Raw genomic sequence first — 22,512 nt, 5'->3', positions numbered from 1 at the left:
CAGAAGATTAAAATGTTTATGTCATCAAATTTGATCATATATTTTTCTTTACAGCAAATGAGTTTTCTTTAATACTTAGGTGTTTTATAATCTAAGTTGAAAATCAGATTCTCTTGTTTTTTTTTTTTTTTTTATCAACTTTTAGTTTCCAGTATACCTTTGGTTTCTCCTGTTTCTGTGGCAGAGCTACTCAGGAAATGAATCTACAGAGCGAACTTCTTTTCTAGCTCATTTTTCAGGAGCGAGCTGTGGGGAACCAGGAGGAGATACATAGCAGATGGTAAGCTTCTCGGGGCACCCAGCCTGGCACACAACAGGTGCTTAGCACACCTTCATTGAAAGAATGCACTGCCGGCTTTTGTCTTAGCTCAGAGTGGGTAGAGCTCTTCCTATTTTGCCAAGTGCTTTCCAGACAGTGTCACTTGCACAGCCCCAAGATTTCCTGCAGTAGGAAGAGAAGCTGGGGATGGGATGGGGGAGGGGGAAAGGGCTTGGTCAGCACTGGCCAGAGCTGGATGACAGTTTTATAGAGGAAACGTCACTTGGGTGGCTCCTCCTCACAGGCACTAGGACTTGGTGACCAGAGAATTTCAAACAATGACAGTTTCTGCTTGGAGCTAGCTCGGTTTGGAAAAGGACTTGTTGCTTTAAACAAATCATATTGTATGCAAAATTCATTTTGCCCTGTGAACTGAGAGCAAGCTGGGTGTCCCGCTGTGCTTTCTAGTCCTTTTCTTGTCACTTTCTGCCATCTACCGGCCACAGTGTGAATTACTCCGGAGTTACTTGAGATTATGCCCATGTACATTAAGGAATATTCAGGGAACAGGAGAGGAGAAAGGCTCACCTTCAGCCCATAAACGGTGAAGCTACATGCTTGAGACTAATTTTGGTGGGATTATATAGAAAGGTTCGCGTCTGAAGCTGGTTTTCTAACTTTTATACCTCATCTAATGATGAATCAGGATGAATCGCGGGACCTGGATTATGTAAGTAGTCTACTTTCAGGAGAGAAAAGTTGAAAAATAAAAATGATTCTTATCTTGATGGTGAATATGTGATTCATGTTCACCTTAAGGGCACAAAGGTGAGAAAGGTGGGCACGGGTCAGAGTGGAGACTGCACTGGCTTTGGAGGCAGACAGAGAGTTGCGAATCTCCCACGGCTAGCGCTATGGCCTTATTCACCTCTGCATTTGTTTCCTCATCTGTGAAATGGGGAAAATAATATATTCCTTTCAGAATTATTATAAGGATTAAAAAATGTATGTAAAGCATGAGCATAGTACAGTATCTTCTGATACTATGAAGACTATGTCGTCTTGCTGTTGAGGCATGTGCAGTCTGGTTGGGAGTGTTGAGACTGTCATCATCATAATCACGATTGTGTCCTGAAGCAGACAAGGCCTTTGCAAGTCAGACAGGAGTCTGAAGTAGAGAGAGAAGCATCCCGCCAAATTCCATTCAACATAAATTTATTAAGTATGTACTGTGCGACAGGCTGCATCATCACACTTGTTCCATTTGCAGATTCTAGAGTCAGAGGACCTGGGTTAGGATCCCATCTCTGCTACTTACTAGAGGTTTCATTTTGGGCACTTATTTAATAAACACTCTGAGTTTGTTACTGAGTTTTCTTGTTTATAGAATAAGATTTTTAATAGTACGTGCCTCATAGGTTGTCGCTACAAGGAATAAAGTGAATGAACACATTAGTATGCACAGAAAAGATGTAGAAAGTACCTGGCACATTGTAAATGCTGATTGAATTATGACCGTTGTCATTATCATCATCATCATCATCATCACCACCACCACCACCAGTCCCTGTGCTTAGAGTTAGGGATTTTAAAAAAAAAGATACATTTCCTGCCTTCAAGAACCTCACAATTCAGTAGCTCCTGGGACCATTTATTATTTTCCTTTGGTAGGTATCCAGGTAGAATACAGCCTATTTTTCTAAAAAGGGAAGCATTTTGCTTGAGAAATTAGTTTACACTGAGTTGGCCTAGAGGAGGGAATTGGCTTTCTCCTAATCACACACACAGTGGGGGTGAGTGTCCCTAGAGTTCCTGTGAAGCAGGGCTGGAGGTTTGAGTCCTGACTAGATGACTTGTTTTTACAGGACTGAAATGTTATCTCGTTCAATCTTTATAATTATGCAAACAGACAGACTCAGCGATTAGGAGTCCCCACGTGCTGTATTTTTAAATATACATTGATGCATAGCTGTGGTTTGTGTATTCCAGGGTTGTCTAAAGTTCCATACAATAAAACATGACTGAGCCACGATTGTGCTGCATAGCAGCCACCTAATTTGGAGGAAGCATTTTTAGCATTAAAGTGGAATAAAAGTCAAGGAGTGGGCTTCGGAAAAAGGAATTCTGAGTACCTGAACTCAGAATAAGGGCTTTCACTCCTGGTTTATGAGAAAGAAGGAAAACAAAACAAAACACGAGTGCTTATTAAGCCCCTTTAATCTAAGAATTTTGAATGGTGAAGTGTAACTGCTCCGAGGCCGGGGCGAGACCCATTGGCTTTCAAGTTTCTCTCGCATCGTGTTAGCTCATTGGGTGAGAGGATGAGCAGGTAAGTGGGAGCTGCCAGCATTACAGGCCACACAGAGTTCTCGTAAGAATTTTTTCAAAGCTGTCCCTATCTATAACAAGTCAGCATCCACAAAGCAGAAGGACATCTGTGTATGTTTAGATAGAAAAGCGCTGTCTCCTTGTCATTTTGTAGAAAATGCGTTTCTCTCTGCTTCCCTCCGCGAGGCCTCCTGGTATCTCAGAAGAGAAAGGAGCTACCTGGTAAATAAAGATAAGCTGTGCTTATTAGCAGAGATTTGCAAGGGAAGAGGCTGTTTAAAAATGGAAAGGAAGGTAATCGTGTTCCTCTGGCTCTAAAGCAGGGACTGGTTTTCCCGTGTCAGAGCCAGCGAGCTAGCTGCCCAGCGAGTGTGCTTGCCACCCCGGCGTGACCTGTTCCCATGTGCGAAGTCACACTCGGTTGTGGGAAGCCTCGGGCCTGGGAAGCTTCAAGCTATCCTGACAGTGGACACTGATGCTCCGCCAGGAGAGTAGAGGGCTGTTGTTTTCAGACTGACCTTGGAAGAAAAGATGCAGTGCCAGGTCACATCTGATGGAGCCATTGTGTGTCTCACCCCCTCGCACTCCACACGGGTAGCCAGGACTGGTACGGAGTCTCCTGGGAGAACCAGGTGAACAGTTGGCTGTGGAACTGAAGGAAAGTGGTGGAGACAGTGTCTACGTGGTGTACAACATCTGGTTCAAAACTGAGTTCAGTCAGCTCTCCAGATGTTTCCATAGGCATAGAGGTTTGCCAGCGAGGAGACCAAGTGGTCTCTTGACGGAATGCTGCGTGTTCTATCCGATTGTTCTGGAGAAAGCGGTCTGTTCTCCCGGCACTTCTGCTTTTAGATAAGAAGAACGATATTGGCCAAAGACAAAGGCCCCCAAGTTTCTCCATGCAGTGTTTGTCCCCCGGCTCTCCCACCACCCCAGCCCGGGCCGGTAAGGAACAGCCCTGTGCAAGGGACGAAGTCGGCTCTTTGTCCGCACATGAGCTCAGCTTATCCTGATTGTGCTGACTCTGTGGGATTCTCAGAAAATAAAAGCCAGAGACAAAGCACCAGGAAAATGACCTGGTCCGCTTGCACCTGGCCTCCATTTTACATACGTCCCCTCATTCCTGAGGGGACCTAGGGTGAGAGAAGGTGACCTCGGAGAGGAGTTAGCAGGCCCTACATTTTCATCCCAGGCTAATTCACGAGCATAATGAGAGAGCGCTTATGTGTGTGTGTCTGATACCTCACGTAGTGTCTTAAAGTAGAACACAAGGGCTGTTTGCTGGAAGGTAGAGGTTGGTTGTCAACCCTTCACTTCCCACAATTTTTTTTTTGCTTAAGGCCAAAAAAACTGGTTATTTGCTTCATCTGGTTATTTGGATGTTTCTGAGGATTAAAGAATAGCTGTCAACTGAATGTTATAGAAACTTCCATTTATAGCTGTGATTTTAATTGCTTAGAAGTGTGGAAATCCAGTTTTTAAAATTTCAGACTCTATCTCTTCCTGGCACTTTCTCTTCAGCTTCCTCTGCAGAAATAGGCAGACCCCAAATACTTCTAGAACAAATCTGCAACTCAAACATACCCTCAATCATAGGTGGTAAATTCATTCATTTACCATAAATGAATTCGGCCTAAGCTTCCTAGTTTCTCACTTGTATAGGCAGCTTTAAGGTCCTAAGAAGGGGCCTACCAGTGTGTTCACATGGTCGCATATTTCAGTTAAATTTGTGAAAATAAAATCTTTTAAAAATATAGTTTTTCTTAAAGAAGCCACCCCAGTGATATAAGTTTAGGTTCCTGAGCAAATTCTTATAGCAGGGCGAGTAATTTCTTACAAGTTGCCCATCTTCATCTTAATAAAGGAATATAAATTAGGTTAACAGAATAATTTTGAAGAGGAATGTTTTTGGCAATAGCCATCGTCCTCTCAATATACCAAACACCATTTATAACAGTTTGATTTGTCTTGAGGAAAGTAGCTGCAGGGGACAGAAGTTTCTGGAGGGTTTCACAATGCTAATAATGGGGAAAAAATAATATCTCATAGTTCTTGACAGGAAGGGGCTGCCTCCTTGTTATTTGGCGGGACATAAGTTATTGGCAAAAGGACTGCGTGGCACATCCTCTGGACCCTTTCTTCAGGACCGGGAGGGCTGAGAGGGATGCTTGAAGCGAGTTAGGGAACTCGGTATTTCCTTTGCTCTTTTCATCTCCTGACTTTTTGGGTGGCAAGGCTTGGGTCTCAGTGTTTCCTATGGTTGGCTTTGGTGAATCAAGAGGCTCCCTTGGGGCAGTCTGTGGGATCAGGAGAGAGTTCGCAAGATCCTTGAGTCTCTGTTTTGTCTGTACCCCAACTCTGGGCCTCATAACCACATCATAACAGGGAGGCTGGCTGAAGCAGAGAGAGAGGCAGGCACATGAACTTCACGCACCCAGGACTTAGTTAGTACGGTCCCAGTCCTTAATTTACCCTTCTCTTTTCTCCTTGCTCCTCCTGGTATGTTTTACCTCATTGCAATAAATCACATGATTGGAGCATTCTAGCTTGTTCTGTGAGCATTTCTATTCTCCGTCTTCTGAGGTGGTTTGCCTGGTGGTATATTTGGAGGCAACCATTGCGTCTATGCCCACATGATAACTTTAATCAGGGTTGTTTAACTCTGGTAATCACCCCTAAAGTTGAGAGGTTTAACACTGTTATTTTACTCAACAACAATTCAACAAGGATGTTCCTTGTCGGGCAGCTTTCCTGGGTAGCTCTCCTCAAAGTTCTGGCCTGGGGACGCGGGAACCTTCTATCTTGTGGCCGTACTTCCTTGAGGTCTTAGAAATTCTCTCCATTAAATAGGCAGATGGAGAGAGTGGTGGGTTACATGTGGGAGGATTTTTATGGGCCAAAACTCAATGTAGCATATATTACTCTTCCCCACATTCTATTGGCCAAAACTAAGTCATGTGTCTGTGCCCAGGTGCAAGGGAGGGTGGGAAATGTAGTCTAGCTGTGTGACCAGGAGGAAAAGGGAAAAGGGTTGTGAGGAATCAACCAGTCTGTGCTGGAGTGTGAGTACAAACTAATGCTAACTATGAAGCAAGGGAATTTCTCAAAATTACTACTGCAGAATTATTCTGTTCATTTACCTCAGGACAAGGTGGTTGAAGCTGATGGCTTCTTAAGCCAATTAAAATTAACAGAAATAATCAATTCTCATTTAAGAAAAATAAGAAAATACAGATTCAGGCGACTCCTCGATATATATTTTTATCAACGGTGTGCTATATTGGCACAATTCTGCTGAAAAGTAAGAAATGTGTGGCTTGATCTATTAAGACTATATTGAATCATAGAATAATTTAAAGCAAAGAATTAAATATAATAATAGAATTATGGAACTAGAAGAAATTTTAGAAATTATTTAATCCAATGCCTGAGTAGATGATGAAACTGAAAGCAAAGCAGAGGGAAGGTCCATTTCCCGAGCTCTGACAATGCTCTGAGGCCAGTGCTTGCTCTATTTCATGGGAAGCTTAATGACTTGACTTACCCAGCCACACAGCTCCTGCGAGGGGTGAGACTGGGACCCAGCGCTTCAAATTACAAGTCGATGCGCTCTTTACGTGTATATTTAATTAGCACCCTTCCTCTCCCCCTGCCATGTATGCATGTACACACTCATGCTCCTCTTCCAAGCCATTCATGTGAATTTAATTTACAGTCCACTGAAATGGAAGGAAGATGTGATTAATGTGCATTATTCTCAAAACGTGAGGCCAGCAGGTCTGTGGTGTGACATCTGTAATAGCATCGTTTTCACGGCTTGTATGCTAGTTTGCAAAAGCGCCAAAGTATTTGGCGTGATAGTCACCAAGTTTGAAGAGAAATGAGATATTCTTTTCACTGGCCTGGAAAAGAGCAAGTTGCAGAGGCTGACTTCAGAATGACTCATTGTTCCGAGCCTAACAGGTGCAGGTTTTGACTCTAAGGGTCGGATCCCATTGCCACTCGAGTTGCATGGATCACTGACCTTGAAAGAGGTCTGCACACACATCAGTGTGGGACCCGTCCCTTAGGAACCACGGCCCCTAATCTGAATGGCTATTTAGAGCTGTGAATGGCATTTAACAGGCGTCTCTCCATTCTTCCATGCTCATTGAAGAGTCTCAGTCCTTCTCCTCCTGCTCATTAGAACTGACACTTCCCAGGCCAGAGGGATGGCCAGGGTGAATCAGAGAGGTGAGATCTTCATCCTGAAGGATGGGTACAGTTTGGGGCCAGCTGGGGATGAAAAAGGTCGCCGTTAGCAATTGGGACTCAGAGCTTATGATTCTTGTCTCCATTACAGCAAACGCGATTGGATGGAGTGTCTAAAATATACCAAGGTTTAAAAGTTAGATGATCCAATCAAGTCATTTTATAGTAGCCAGTTAAAAAGAATGAGTTTGTTATCTCTTATGCATACATCACCTGCCCACTCTTGATTTCTCAAATAAATAGGCATTTTCCTTCTGAAGCCGGTTTAATGTTCTGTTTTCATTTTATTTACTTCATTTAGTGTGTAGTTTGCTTTTGTATACATGGTGGTCATATTTATTACTTTGGCTAATTTCTTGAAATTGAAATATAAGGGCACTATAAATATTTTAACAATCGAACTGAATTTTGAGGGTATGTGGCCACTGCATGGCTATTTCTTGGAGCAAATTTGTTTGTTACTGGGTACAAATTCGGCATTTACCTAATTTCACTTCAGGCTGAAAGTAGATAAATATTTACAATAGAGCACTTAGCACACAAAGACATTGAAAGAAAAAATTAATATTTGTTTTTTAATTTAAAATTTTTTGAGATATAACTGACAGATAACATTTTATACTTTTAAGATGTACAGGAGCTGTGTGACTAGGTAAGTCAAGTCATTAAGCTTCCCATGAAATAGAGTATTGGCCTCAGAGCATTGTCGGAACCCAGGAAATGGGCCTTCCCTCTGCTTTGCTTTTAGTTTCATCATCTACTCAGGCACTGAATTAAATAATTTCTAAAATTTCTTCTAGTTCAAAATTGTTATTATATTTAATTCTTTGCTTTAAATTATTATATGATTCAATATAGTCTGTTGACTTGATACGTTGACATATTGCAATATGATTACCATCATAGAATTAGCTAAGGCCTCTCTCACAACACACAATTATGATTTCTTTTTTTGTGGTGAGAAGAATTAAGCTCTTAGCAATTTTGAAGCTTATAACACAGTATTGTTGACCATAATCACCACACCGTGCATTAGAGCCGAAGGACTTATTTATCTACTAGTTGCAAGTTTGTACACTTAGATGACATCTGCCTCTCATTGACTTCCAGGGTGGACTCAGCTCGTCTGGCTGGCTAAGCAGTGTCTCCTTCCTCTCGCATGGCTCCATGTGTGTCCCTCCTAAAGTTTCTTGCCAGGTGGGAGAGGAAGAGGGCCATTCTTCAGTCACAAGTGGCGTATACAAGTATACAAGTGGTGTGGTCCCCAGGTAGAACCTCCATACACATTGTCAGGGTGTTACTACTCTGTAATTTGCATATGAGGAGTGACGAGGTAATATAAATTTCTCAAGGTGTGAGAAAATGGTAGCTCTCTCATTAGAATCCAGTCTGCGGTCTGCTTCAAATCCCAGACTATGTCACAAGTCAGTGTATAAATTGAATAGATCAATGAATAGTTTGGTTAACAAAACAGTAAAAGGGCTGAAGGTTAGCCCTAGGGAGATGGAATCGGTGTTGGCTGTGGTTGCCTTCTCTTTCAGGTAGCTGTCGTCATCCGTTCAATGGTTATCACTGCTGAGGTCTTCAGCTTCCTTTCAGCATAATTCAGGGAACTAGAACTTAACACAACTTAAATATTTATTTGTATTTGTTCCACAAAAATATAATTCTTTGCTAAGCAATCCGTGTTTTTTTTTTTTTTACCAATCTATCCCTATTTCTCCCTATTTATTTGTGATAGTTTGTTCGATTAGTTTCAGCATTTTCTGTACTAGTAGAATATGATGTCACCCAGCAAAGATAGAAAACTAAACCCCTAAGTATAAATGAAGTATCCTTGCTGCTACCCCGAGGTTTACATGGCCTTTGCTTTCCTCCCATACTTCAGAGGAAGATCAGTATCTTATTTCCATCTATAGCTTTCTTCAATCTCTTTTCATGTCAGTTATCAGCATTATTCAGCTAAAAATAGCCAATTATTTCCTTAACTATGACCATTAATTTTCTTACTTTCTGCCTGTCATTGTTTAGGGTACATGCTTATTGCCTCCAGTTTTCCTTCTTAAGATGAGAGTGGGCAAAATCTCTACTACAAAACTTGCTGCTGGATAATTTACTGGCTCAGAGTTCACCCTCCATTTTATTAAGTGTTTTATTATTGGAGATCTCAGAATATCAGAATATATTCAAGACATGGTTTGGCCTTCACTGGTTGTGGTATATTTACTTTTCCCAGGAATCCAGGTCTAGCAGATCACGTGGCACAGCTCAGTAAATTTTGACTCCAATGTGGTCTTCATATGTTAAAAAGATATGGTATAAGCCAGGTACCTTTAGTCATCCATTGGTGTAATGCAAATGTCCTTGTTATGTGTTGGGTGTCCAGAGGTGTAAAATTTGAGAGGAATGTATAATGGATACCCGCTTCTTCTGCTGTAAGTCATCGATGCACAGCCCTCCCATCCTCGACAGGATAGTGAGTTTTTCTTTGATGTCCTGTAATCTCCATATTTGTTTCATTTCCTCTTCCAAAGCCACACACTTATTTATCTTCCCCGTGTATGTTTTGGGGATGTATCTACTTAGTGAGAGAACACTTGCAATAACCTCTTCTGCTTTTATGATGTTTCTATTAGCCTTCCTCTTTTATTACACAGGTTGACCTGGGCCCCATCAAAGAGAGAAGGGGCCTTCAACATACAGAGTCCAGCTAATGCAGAGTTGACACACACAGTGTTGAAAGCAAAATTTAATATCGAGGGTTGTGCAGTTAGCAAGGTGGAGAAACCACAGCTAGCTGGAGCAATAATGAGGGTGAGTGGTGGGCGTGTAGAGGCCGTGTCTCAGGAGGAATGTGTGTTTTTGAAAATGAGGGTAGAGGAGAGAGATGACCTAAGAGCTAAAACATAAATACGGTGGTTCATTTTAATGGTCGGGGTTGAGAGCAATACGAACACTGGCTTTTCAAGTCGAATGAATTCATCTGGCTTGTTTAGATTTGGTTTTTATTAAAATCTATTATTATTGCTGTTTTTTGCTTTTATCTCTTTAGAAGCCCTCTCTGTTGTTTTGATATTATGTTAGAAAGCGGCGGAGGGGACTAGTTTTAAACATTAAAGGTTGCTTTGAAAGCTTCATGGTTAGAGAGAGAGAAGCGAAGGTGAATTTGCCAATGTTCTCACATTAGGAAAGATGATTTGGAGGGAACGAGATTTCAGAAACTGCTCGATACATGGAACATTCTAACCAGCTCACTCTCCCACGTTCCCATCTCTGTGAAATTCCGGCCCAGCTCAATTGATCTGTCTTCTATGAAAACATTTCTGTGCCCAGGATGATCTTCCTTTCACTGCGAGAGCATTTTCAGCCTTTCTTATCCCCCTCGTGGACAGAAACTATGCCTTAACTATTCTTCACATGCCTGTACCAAATGCCTAATACATATTTTTGAATCAAGTACAGATTAAAATGCAAGGAAGATTTTGAAGAAATGGTTCTATTTGGACTGAATTGGCAAGCTCTGCTCTTGATGTGTAATGTCCATGTAGATATTTCTCTGTACACACACACGTGCTTTAACCTTTGCATGTGCACACACAGCTTTGAAGGCAGTGCTGGGTAGAGGTTTGGCATAGATAGAGAAAGGTTTATCACTATCGAGCTGTGTGATTTTGGGCAAGGGCTTAAAGCTACCCTATTTAAGCATTCTCTTGTGTAACTGGGAATGTACTAGTATCTGTCTTGTAAGACAATTGTCAGAATAAAATGATGTAATACATGTAAAGCACTTAGAACTATCCCTTTCACTAGTGAATACGTTAGTATTATTATTATAGTCTTGCATACAGTTTCTCTCATCTGTGTAAGTCTTGTCTTCATCCCAGATTATAAACTTCTTGTGGGTAGAGACTGTTTCTCTTTCTTCTATATTTCCCAGCTCAATCTTAAGCATAGAGAAAACATCTAATAATTTCGTATTTCTTAATTGTTGGAATTAGAGGGATACACTAGGGCCCAGAGAGCTCACGGTGCCATAAGGTGTCCCAGAAATGGTCCAAGCAGTAAAAGCATAAAAGATAAATGATTGTTCTGAACCCAGAAGACTCTCATATTTGGTCAGAAAGACCAGGGGCCTCTGAAACTTTCTGAGATGGTAGTAAGAAATATTTATAGCCGTAGGCAAAATCTTTTCAACAGATAGCATTAAAAAGAAACTATACTCATTCCAAGTCCTAAGCAGGCCCATGTTTTAGAAATGTTACATTTCAGCTCAGCTGATGAATGGGGCAATATAAATTTTTTCTCGTTGCTGCTTTTTTTTTTCCAAAGTAATGAAATTTGAACTTAAATTCTGGTTCATCGCAATGTCCTGAATTAATCTTATCTAGGATAATGTTGGTTTCTGAGTTGTGCAGAAATTAGCCTAGGAATATTCAGTGCAACTTTTCAGACTCTGTTCAGGGCGAAAAAGGAGGAGAGAACCTAGCATGATTGTGGGATCGCAAAAATATCTTCACCTCCTTTTCAAGCATTTTGAGATGAATGAGGCTCCACATACCTATTGCTAAATAAATGCCCCCTTCACCATGAAACCATCAAATATTTCAAGAGAAATTAAATCCTTTAGACTCTGATTCTTTTACACTCGACTCAACAGAATCTTTTGTAAGAGCAACTTGATAGCTAAGAAACTCCCGGAGCTTGTATTCTTGAAGTAGGAGGTCACATTTTCGCCAGTGCTCATTGCAACTTGAACCGAGAGAAGCTCAAGTTCAGCTTCAAATTTGGAACCCACAACATCGAGTGAGTTATAATGCCGGTAAAATCCGTTCTCCCTGCAGACTCGCTCAGAGGCCATGCTGGGGTAGGATGGACATCTTAGAAAAGCATCTGTTCTGGGAAAGGAAAGAACTGGTAAGCCAGTCCAGACATGTCCAAGGGTCAGGTCACGGGCAGAAGTCAACCCATGCAGTGGCATTCTGGGAAAGCTGAAACGTGGAATTCCGAAGTCGTGTACCCTTGGGCCAGTGTGGGAAAGGGGTGAAACATCAGGGGTTGTGGATGAGGTGAGTGGGTTTTGTGGATAGAGCTCTCAATGAATTTCCCACAGTGAATGCTCACTATATGTGTTCATTCATTCCCTTAACAAATATCTATTTAGTGTGTGCTGTGAACAAACATTGCACAAACACTGGAAATACAGAGGTAGCAAGGTGGAGCCATCCCTCTGTCAAAGATAGACAAAGCCGGACACTGGTTAAAGCAGGAAGGACAGATTTTAGTCACTAATAGCTATTGCAATAGGGAATAGAGTCCAGCGTGAACTGAACTCGGCTTCAGTCTGTACAAAGTTGCTGGTCATTTTAAGAGGAGAATGAGGGAGCAGAGAGGGTAGTGAGTGGGGGCTCAGAAGAGTCATGGAAGTAAAAGATTGCAAAAAGTGGGAGGTTGGTCCCTGTGAATCGCAGCTGCGTTTGCTAACCGGTGTTCTATCGAAGTGAGGCTCCCATCCTCCCACAGAGACTGGGAGAGGCAAGCCCTGTTGACGGGTGTCGGCTGGAATGAATAGAAAATTCGTGAGTTTTCTCAGGCAGGTATTTTCAGGGGGTCAAGCATCATCTTAGGGATGTCGCCTGAAGCTGCTAGAAACTATGTTAGTGTTGGTTCAAATCTATAGGCCAAGGTTGGGCTCTAGTCAAGAAGAGAGCTCAGAGGAACCCAACTGGCGTTTGGTTGAGAAGAGATCTTTGCCACTTCCCTTGTGAATTTCACTTTATCAGGAAATTAGAGAATAACACTTTAATAAAACCCTTTAATATGACTTTACGGTGAGAGTATTTGTTCTGTCCTTCAGATGTTCCTAGCAGGATGAGTGAAGAGGCATTTCGTTAATTTTCTATGAAATTAATTAACTTGGGACATTCATGCAAAAACTACCCTGAGTCAGGTACAATGTGTAAATTGACGTGTTCATTTCATTGTCCTCAAAAAGTCGACCGAGATGTCAGTGGTTCGCCTTTCCCTTTGGCGTACCGACACATGCTGTGTGTCGCATTCAGAAAGTCTCAACTCTCCCAAATCAATGATTCTGACAGGTCATTTCAAATATATAAATACATCTTCTTTTTTCTATTTTGATTTGGACACTTTCAGAACCAACCACTGCCCCAAGTTTTGAAATAACTTCGTAGCTCAATCAGCCACACAGCTCCTCTCTCTCACCACTTTTGTATTTTCAGAGTGGGAAACTCAATCTCAGGGTACAATAAGAATCTGAGCAAAAGTAGAACCTGAGTTCCGGTTCCAAGTCCGTCACACTTCCTCTGTGATACGGGACAAGTCAACCCCTTGGGGCATCAATTTCCTGCTCTCGGCTCAGCAGGACACAATGAGATGTGCCCAGATGGAAAAGTACTGTGAAGATTAAAACATGCCATGCATGTGCTCGTTTCCATTAATTTTATAAACATGCCCTTGTGCATGGAGCACAGAGCCCTGGATTAGGCACTACGGGAGAGGCAAATTATGTGGCAGACATGGTTCCCACCCTTAAGATGCTGACACTCAGTTTGAGTTGATGACATAAGGAACTAAAAATGAAACATGGACACACAGTGTGTTTTTTGTTGCTATAGTTTGTTTTTTCGGGCAAGGCATTGAAAAGAGCATGACTACATTTTTTCCTGTCTTAAGCCTTATATTGGACTGGCTAGGAAGCACATTATATTACATGTGCTACTGTGATTTATTAGAATATGGGATACAAAGTAAGGTAGTGATCTGTCCATGTATGCACGGAGACCAGCCACCTGCTTCTCCGATGCAGTGCGTGATCATTAGCACTGTGGGCCGTGTGCTGTCTTCCTCGTCAGGGCCTTTGCAGGAATGATGACTGATAGCCCCTGACTGGGGAACATGACTGTTCAGAAGACTTTTCCTCCTGAGAGGCATTATGTGTCCAGAATGTGTCAAAGTCTCTTTTCCCCATCTTTAACCGAAAGGTTCACCTGAGTTATCTGTAAATTTAACAGTGACTGAGGTTCGAAGTCCTGTTCCTCCTCAAGCCTCGTTTATTCTGGCCCCTTATCAATACTCTCCAGAGTTCGGGGCTTGCAGCAATAAAATGGAGCAAAGAGATATTGTCTGCATCTCTATGAGGTCCTTGGCATTCCAGACTGGGGTGTCAGGCTGCCTCCTCCTCCAACCCTCTGCCTCCAGGGGAAGTGACAGCCGAGGACTGAGTCTGGAGCAGGGCAAGGCGGCCTAGGGGACAGGACACTCCGTGCTCCTCTGGTCCTCTGTCTTCCACTATGAGAATCGTTCTGCTGGGAGAAGCATTCACAGCCTATAAGGGCCTTAATAACAAAAAAACTTTCACCGAAAAGCCCAAATTGATGGAAGTCCTAGGCCTGATTTTTCTTTGGTTTGAAATGCATGCTGTTGCAAAGGCTAGTGACCTTCCTTTATTAATGAAACACCTTCAAAATTTCTTTCGCAGTCTGTTGCTGCCATGCCCGACTGAGCAAATCCTGCTCTCCCTCCTTGCTCTCTAGCGGAAGGTCTCAGGACCACACTGGAAAAAGCGAGTGATCAATTAATGATGAAATTGGCCAACTTGCCAATAACAATAAATTGCTTTGTTCTTCCCACAACAAGGATTCCAGCTCAGTGTGTCACAGCCTGTGCCTGAGGACAGAGGATGGGAACCCTGGTCAAAATTAACATAGATGAGCTTTCCTGAGCTTTCATTACGAGCACAATGACAACAATAAGAGTGGCTCGCGTGTCTGTCTTGTCTTTGACAATTTAAAATGTTTCACATAATCTTATGATCAGGTATTTATATTTGCAGAAGAAATACAGTGGTTGTAGTGAAGATTTGGTCAGAGCAGGCTTCTCTCCCCTTTATTGGGTGGATGAGAGTGTCATGGATGAAGATGTAAATTTTAATGTGTATAAAATACTCTGAAGGCAGCAAAACAATGAGAAGACCCACTAGGAATCTGCAGTCCCCTCGAGGAAATAAAATATGCACTTGAAACAATGTGAAAATAAATACAAAACAACATGTCAAAAAAGAAGAGATCGAAAAACAGAGTCCCTATTTTTACTTAATATTTTTGAAACCATAAAATTAATTATTTTTTATTCTCAGGGTAATATTAATTATACTATACAAATTTGAGAAATACATAAATAATAAAGATAAAAATAACGATTAACTGCAATCTACCATTCCAGAAAAAGCAATTGCTTAACATTTTAATGTAATTATTTCCAGTTGTTTTTGTTTCTTTTAAAGCTTATAGACTTTATTTGTAGACAAGTACTTCATCCGTACGCTACTCTTTTTTTAAAAAAAAAAATAATGTACGATAGTGTTAAGTACATTCGCATTGTTGTACAACCAATTCTGATATTCTGAAAAAGACCCATACTCCTTAAAATATGCAATAATTTAAAAAATTTCAAGCAATTAGTAACAAGTAGCAAGCAGGCCAGATTCCAGAGAGTGAATTGTATTCTCGGGCTTCACAAATTGAGACCCTGAGTTCATAGCAGTCCTCTTTAATCAGATAGATTTTTTATTATACTTATTTTTACAAGTAATGTTTTTTCCTAGAATTATGAATTATCCATGCACAGTACAGAAAACTTAGAAAACACCCATTATTATAATACTAAGCAATAATTAATGTTAAATTTTACTGTTTATCTTTCCAGTATTTTTCCATGTAAGTACATGTATACGTGTAGTTATATATGTATACATCTTTGATTTTGAATTTCTAAAGACAAAATTATATCAAAGGTATTCCTTTAGGATTATTTTATCAATTATCTCATGAAGGTAAATTTGTATATATAATTTCGTTGCCTGATTTCCCTTTTTAATTTAACATTGTAGTATGGGCATTTAGTGGTTACTTTCCATGAAAAGTCCAGATCGCTTTAAGGTAAAGAAAAGAATTTAATTTATGAGGAAGAGCGTTCTGGAGGAGGTGGCATGCATGTTAGAGTGTCGAGAGGGGCACAGGCCCCATAGCCACCTCATCCACCGCCGCCAGCCCATTGACTGTCTCTCTCGCCGCTCTGGCCTCTGAGGCATTTACAGGTGGCAGGCCAAGTTCAGTGTCTATCATGGGCGAATGGCAAGGGAAAGTTCCATGGGTTGTAGTGAAGTGAGAAATCAGGCTCCCTGTGTCGTGTTTGCTGACTAAGAACGTCCTCTCTTCAGGTTGTAAGATAATGATGCTCTTGATCGCCGAAGGCAGGAGCAGAGAATACTGAAAGGCAGACACCTGCTGCCTCTAGTATTATGTTTCAAGATACACAACAGAATTTAAAATACTCCTTAAAATATGCAATAATTTAAAAAATTTCAAGCAATTAGTAACAAGTAGCAAGCAGGCCAGATTCCAGAGATTGAACTGTATTCTCGGGCTTCACAAATTGAGACCCTGCGTTCATAGCAGTCCTCTTTAATCAGTGATTCATATAAATTGATACATATCACTAATCATTTTAACTAGTAATCACACTGGCTGAAGACAAGCTGAGAGATTCACTATCAGGTTGTCCATGGAAATGGAAGTAGCATGTGTGACTGAGGACATAAAAAATTCACTTACCTTCGGAAACTCTAAATATACAACTTTCTCAGTGGAAAAAGATCGGGGAACTGGATTTAGTTTTGTTTTTCTGTTTCTGTGTTTTGTTTTACTGACTGGCTGAGTGATCTTAGACAATCGCTCAATTTGCTCTTTGCCTTGGGTTCCTTTTCTGTGCAATGAGTTTAATACTTTCCAGTTATATAGTAGGGTGTTTATGAGGCTTGAATTTGATAATAGATTTGGAAACACCTTAAAAATTAAAAGTGCAATGTAAAAATATTTTTAACTGGAGGCTTTTATTATACAACAAGCTTATAAAATGGATTGGAAAGTAAATTAAGATTCACCGACTCAAAACTGGTTTTCCGTGTAGACTGAAGTACGTGAATGTTTTATTTGGAAGTATGGAGGAAAAGCTTTCTTGTTGGTACGTGAAAAGTTCTTGTATGTTTACATGAACTTATAAGAAAAATTGAGCATCTTTGAAAAGATATACCACTAAAATCACACGCAATTCAAAAGAAGACAGTTATTCTATATATAACCTAATTTCATATTTTTGTGAACATGTTTGAATTTCTATTAAGGCATCTGGTTGCTGCTTGGCACACAGGATGTGCATTAGTTGTGGCCCGTCTCTGGTGCCTAGCTCAGGGTCTGGCACATAGTAGATATGCTTAATGAATGAATGAATGAACAGTGGTGCTAGATATGGGTTTTAGGTGTTTAGGAGGTAAGGTAGTAGGTTATTGACATCTATTAGAGAAATTGCTATGTACCAGTTAGAGTGCTAGGGCTTCAGCTCCATATGCTATTGTATTTATCAAAAATCCTTGGTAAAATACTCTATTAGCTATTACATGATAATGACTGTTTTTCCAAAAGACAGAAACGGTGGGAGGAGAGTGCAGGCTATAGACTATTCTGTAGAATTCATCCAAACTTTGAGACACACACACATCCAGCTGTGTACCTAGCAAATACATATCTATAAAACGTGCACACACGAACACGAAACACACGCACACAACATATATTACCACTGCCTGGTTTGCTTATAAAAAACAATAATTTTGAGGTAAGTTTAGAAAGAACAGACCTTCTTGTTTTACAGTTGAAGAGAGATGTTGAGTGGCAGCTTAAGGCAACACAGCAGATTATCTGCCTGACTTCCCCTAGTACTGCATAGGAGGCTGAGGCTGATTGAGGCTGCAGTCCAGGAACCTGGCCTGGTGGATGAGTGGACAGGAGTGATACATCGCTGCAGACCCTGGATATGAGGTCTGAGTCCCAGCAATGGTGGTCCAAAGGATGGAGTCCAAGACCTGGGGGGAAGCTAGGAGAGAATGTTTTAAGAGGCAGATCTTGGAAAGGTCCCCCATATAACACAGAGAGATTGAAGAGAGAGGAAAAGAGTGAGAACCTTTAACTAGGGACCTGCCACCCAGTCTGTTAGAGGTGCTCAGCTAGCTCGGACGTGGGCAGTATCATACTTAGAGCTTGAGTGTCCTAACTCCGAGGTCGTTTCTGAAGGCCATCATAGAAATCAACACATTCTGCCAACAGGAAACTGTACTGAGCATTTTCCAGAAATACACAACCAAAAGCAAAAGATCAGTGTGGTGGATGTTGTGACAGGCACCACCCAGGTCCCCCTTCAGGAGCAGAGGACTCATTTCCCCACAGCAGAAAGACCCCAGGCTGTCAGCCGTTTCCAGGCAATTGTCTCTGCTGAAGCAAAGCCCTTCCCTGGATAGCCGGAATCCAGTGGCTGCTCAAATAAGGAGAATAAAGCTATGGCCCCCTCACACCAACTCGGAGCAGCTCTGAAGAGTCAGTCACCCCAGCTTCAGAGCTCCATGTAGGGCTGGCTGGAGACCGCACTGAGACAGCATCACCTTCTCCCTCTACCTATTTCTGCTTCCTTCCAGTCCCTTTCCCAGGGTTGGTCCCGAGAACACTGCTAATAAACACCTGCACACTAATCTTCATCTCAGAGTCTGCTGCCCAAGGGTCTGAGCTGCTTCCCTGGCTCGCAGTCAGCCTGTCTTTCAGGAGACTAGCGATGACTCGGTTTGACAACATGGTGTGAAGGTCTACCTTTAGATTTAAAGAAGAGGTGTGAAGACCAGTGGTGTCCTAATAGGTAAGCATTTTGCTCTGTGATAATACTGTCAGCTCACTTTAAATTTTCAAAGCCTTTTCCACAGGCTTTGATCATCTCAATGACCTTGTGAGACAGGCAGGAAAGGATTTTTTTTGGCCCATTTTACCCATTTGGAAACCAGTGCTAAACTGCGTGTTAGTGACATCACCAAGATTAGTAAGAGGCAGAATAGGGACTTTGAGCTGAACTCTTTTGATCTCTATTTTGCTATTCTTATAAAATATATAAAAACAGGACTGTCATAAAAATGGGAATTCATGGAGACGCCACAAGCAGGGAGGCAGAAGAATCGTTATAACGATCTACTGAAATACAAATGACATGGCAAAGATGTGTAATCGTGGAAAACTGCAGCAATATGAGCATCAGTTGGAAGGCGAGGGTCTCAGAGATGGTGCAGATGGGGGTGGGGTGGGGCCGGTTCCGGATGCTCTCCATTCTCTGAGGTAAAAAATGGAAAATGAGAGAGACTTGGTGACACTTTCTGCGATCGGTTGCTTAGCCTCAAACTGAAAAGCAAGTTTTCTGTATAGGATTTCATAGTCCTGCACAAATCAAACCATTCCTGTCAAGATATTAATTTTTTGATCAAGGATAATTCTATGGTGACACAAATTACACATATATATTTACATATATAATTTTATGTTTATATATGTAATTTTAAACCACAGACATGTATTTTTTTTCCAACCGATCACTTTCTATGGTTTATTGTCCCTCGAACTGTTTTCTAGGCATCCAGTGTTGTAGGTGCATGAACGATTTCCAGCGTGGTCTCAGATCACCTTTACGTCTGAGGTCTGTGTGCTCTAAATGCGCGCCTTGGAGTATGGCAAGCTGAGCCCAAGTGTTCTCACGGTTTCTTTCCTCCCGAATCTTCCTTTTTGACCCTGAGCCGTAACAGGCATCCCAGGCAGTTTTCTTTGGGGTGTGCCAAGCGCCCCCCTCCCCCACCTGCTCCTCCAGCAGCCCGGCCCATCTCCTGTAACAGACCACAGGGCGCAACGCAACCAAGCGCAACCAAGCGACAGAGAGCAAACAAGCCGTTTTCTGGCTTCCATGACCTGAAGGCGACCGCGGAGCTTGGGCACAGGCTCCACATTCCTATTAGGTAATTAGCTGATTGCTGTCGCCTGCAGCCCCAGCGATGCTCTGGGACTTCGGTGCCTGCCCACCTCCACTGCAAACAGAGGCATGTTCTCCGACTTTGATAGCTCCCTGGGTTCCTGTGCAAAACAGCACAGCGTTTCCATAGCGTATTTCTCAACTGCCAGCGTCAGGGAATCACAGACTTAGAGCAACCAATGTGACCAGGTACTATTTCCACATGACATGCAGAAAAATATTCTAAGTAAGACCATTAAATAATAATCCTCGTTAAAACCAAACCAAACCAAACGCAGTCATTCTTAAAAGTGTATTAAAGGTGAGGGAAACAAAATGTTTTAAGAGATTAATAATTTGCTGATTAATTTTATTGGATAATTATGCGTCGCTGGTCTTTCTAGAGTAGCACATTTTTTAAATTAAAAATGTCTTTTAGGTTTCAATCTTCCGATATGCACATCAGGTGTGCAGAGAGCTTTTTAGCATGCAAAAAATGAATCACAATATTAGACAGTGTGCTATTTTTTTTATAAGAAAGCAGCCTTTTCTAAAACATTAATCTGTTCCAAAAAGATGCTACTAATTTAGAAGAAATTAGAAGCAGAGTCTACACAGCAAACACCTCTGCTAACGCTTCATTAGTATGTATTTTCACATAATTCAATTAGCCAAAACACATACGCATGCTCACAGTGCTGTTCCCTGCTCTGGGAGTGTCAGCAAGACTTTAAGCAGATCTGAAACAAAATTGCATAAATGGCGTGTAAAGCTCTGTGCATACAAAGATACCTTCAGGGTTCTAATAAATTCATGAAACTTTTTAAAGTATGATTTCCTAGCAGGCAATCACTTTTAATTAACAGGATCACCTACAGCAACACATGTCCTTCAAAAACTTACATTATTTTTTCTTTTTGAATTTCAAAGTTTCTGTAGTAAAAGTTGAATAGCTGAGTAGCTTAACCTCAAAAGGATTCCAGGCTTTTATGACAGTTATAAATCACTGTGGTGCCTTCTTTATAAGAAGAAAAGATTCTTAACACAACAGAGAAAGAAGGAAATCTCTTTTTAGTCATAGCTAGAAGCAAGCATTTTCTCCAAAGGTCAAAAAACTTTTCCTCAGTTAAAGAATAATTTTAAGGACATTGCAGCTACTTGTACAAGTAATCTCTTCTAATTTACTTTATGAATTAAACATTCAATTTCTAGGATTGTGATTTGACATGGGATGGACTCGCCTCTTTCCGCAGCTGGCTTTGTAGAGTCTTTCCTCTTTAGTTTTTAGTAAACATGGGCCATGGCTGAATGTCGGGTCTTACTTAATGAGCCCTTCTCTAGGAGGAAGATGAGACTCTATCTACTTCGCCAAAAGATTCAGTTGAGTGGTTCTTGCCATTTCTTTTTCAGGCCTTTGTTGAAAGACAGAGACATGATTTTAGGCTGTCTAGGGCTAATGGTAAGGTTGGAAAAATCTGAAAAAGAGACCTCACTGATTCTGAGATGAGGGAAGAGGGAGAGACACCAAAAAAACCTGTTCACCTTCCCTCCCTTTGTCCTTAAGGAACAGGGGGGCGGGGAGGGGCAGTTGGGTGAGGGTGGATGCCTGGCTCCAACAGCGCCACCTGGTGAGACATCCCCCTCCCCTCTCCTGCATCCCAGCCCCAATGCCCCTCCCCCAATTCCTCTTTCAAACAGGAGGCTCCTTTAGTTTGGTGATGTCCCCAAATGTGAAGGAATAATCAGATGGGAATTTGGGGAGTAAAGAATTAGGATGGTGTCTTCTGCCCTTCTGCAAAGCTGGGAAAATGCCTGCAGGATGGAGACTGCATGGTCAGGACATTGCGGGGAGTGGAGGGGGTGCAGGCGGGTGCAGCAGAATACCCAAGCGCTTCTCTCCACTGTGTGGCACTTCCTGAGGCCAGCCACCGTCACCTCACCTGGGGGACTGCAGCAGCCTCCCTGCCGCCGGTCCTCCTGCCTCCAGGGTTGGTGTTGCTCCTCTCAAACTCGCTGTCCACCCCGAGTTCACTCACAGCCGGTCTGAGGAACCAGCCTGGCCAGAGGCTGTATTAGGTGTTCGGGACCCAAGGTCTTTTCCAAAAGGAAATCTGATCGTTGACTCCCAAGCTCAATTCTTTTAATAGTTTTCCACCATCCTTAAGAAAAAAAATCTAAATTCCTTAATTTGGCACAAAACCCTTTCATGATCTTCCCCTCTGCTTATATTTCCTGCCTCAAGTTTTGCCCTCTTTATCAGTCGACCTGATTCCCAGCTATTTTAGATCCCGCCCCCCTCACCCCAACCAAAGGGCCATTTTCTTTGTCAGATTCCCCCTTTCCCCCCTCCCCAAGACATGGTATTTTAGTCCCAGTCTTTGGAAGATCTCTTTCCCCTTTTCCTCAGTTCGAGTCAAAAGGCACTCTGGTTAATACCTACTCATTCGTCAAGCCCCCACTTAAAAATTACCCCTTCACATCCTTTTGGAAGTCTTCTCTAACTCCCCCAAACTGTAGACCCTTCTATGCATTCTCAGCACAGGCTCCGTTCATTTCAGTGACCCTGCTCATTTCTTCAGCGAACACTTACTGAGCACATACTATGTGCCAGGTACTGTCCTGGGGACATAATGATGAACAAGACAGATCAATGTTCTAATGGAGCTTATATTTTAGTGGAGGGAAATAAACACAACATAACGTTCAAATAAATAAGTAAATAAGTAAATAAAGAAGGCAGTTACTGAGTGTGGTCACTGTGGTGGGGGAAGTGTGGCCGCTTACAG

The 22,512-nt window shown here is 41.9% G+C and overlaps 1 long non-coding RNA gene across 7 annotated transcripts in view; it reads left to right on the top strand.

The window, feature by feature from the left end:
* The window catches only part of LOC120617540 (uncharacterized), a 125,636-nt gene that overhangs the window by 41,753 nt on the left and 61,371 nt on the right, over positions 1-22,512 (top strand). For 4 of the 7 annotated variants that reach the window (XR_005656946.1, XR_005656941.1, XR_005656940.1 and 1 more), the window contains exon 7: positions 185-280. This is a non-coding gene — a long non-coding RNA (uncharacterized LOC120617540). Of the gene's footprint in view, positions 1-145; positions 1,046-2,741; positions 7,942-22,512 lie in introns of those variants that run through there. The other 3 variants (XR_005656944.1, XR_005656945.1, XR_005656942.1) reach the window with 3 other exon arrangements.

The sequence above is a fragment of the Pteropus medius genome, unplaced genomic scaffold, assembly GCF_902729225.1.
Source record: "Pteropus medius unplaced genomic scaffold, Ma_sr-lr_union100, whole genome shotgun sequence".
In the NCBI taxonomy this organism is placed as follows: Eukaryota; Metazoa; Chordata; class Mammalia; order Chiroptera; family Pteropodidae; genus Pteropus; species Pteropus medius.
Note: the sequence above shows the minus strand (reverse complement) of the source record. Positions and strands in the feature narration are given on the sequence as shown.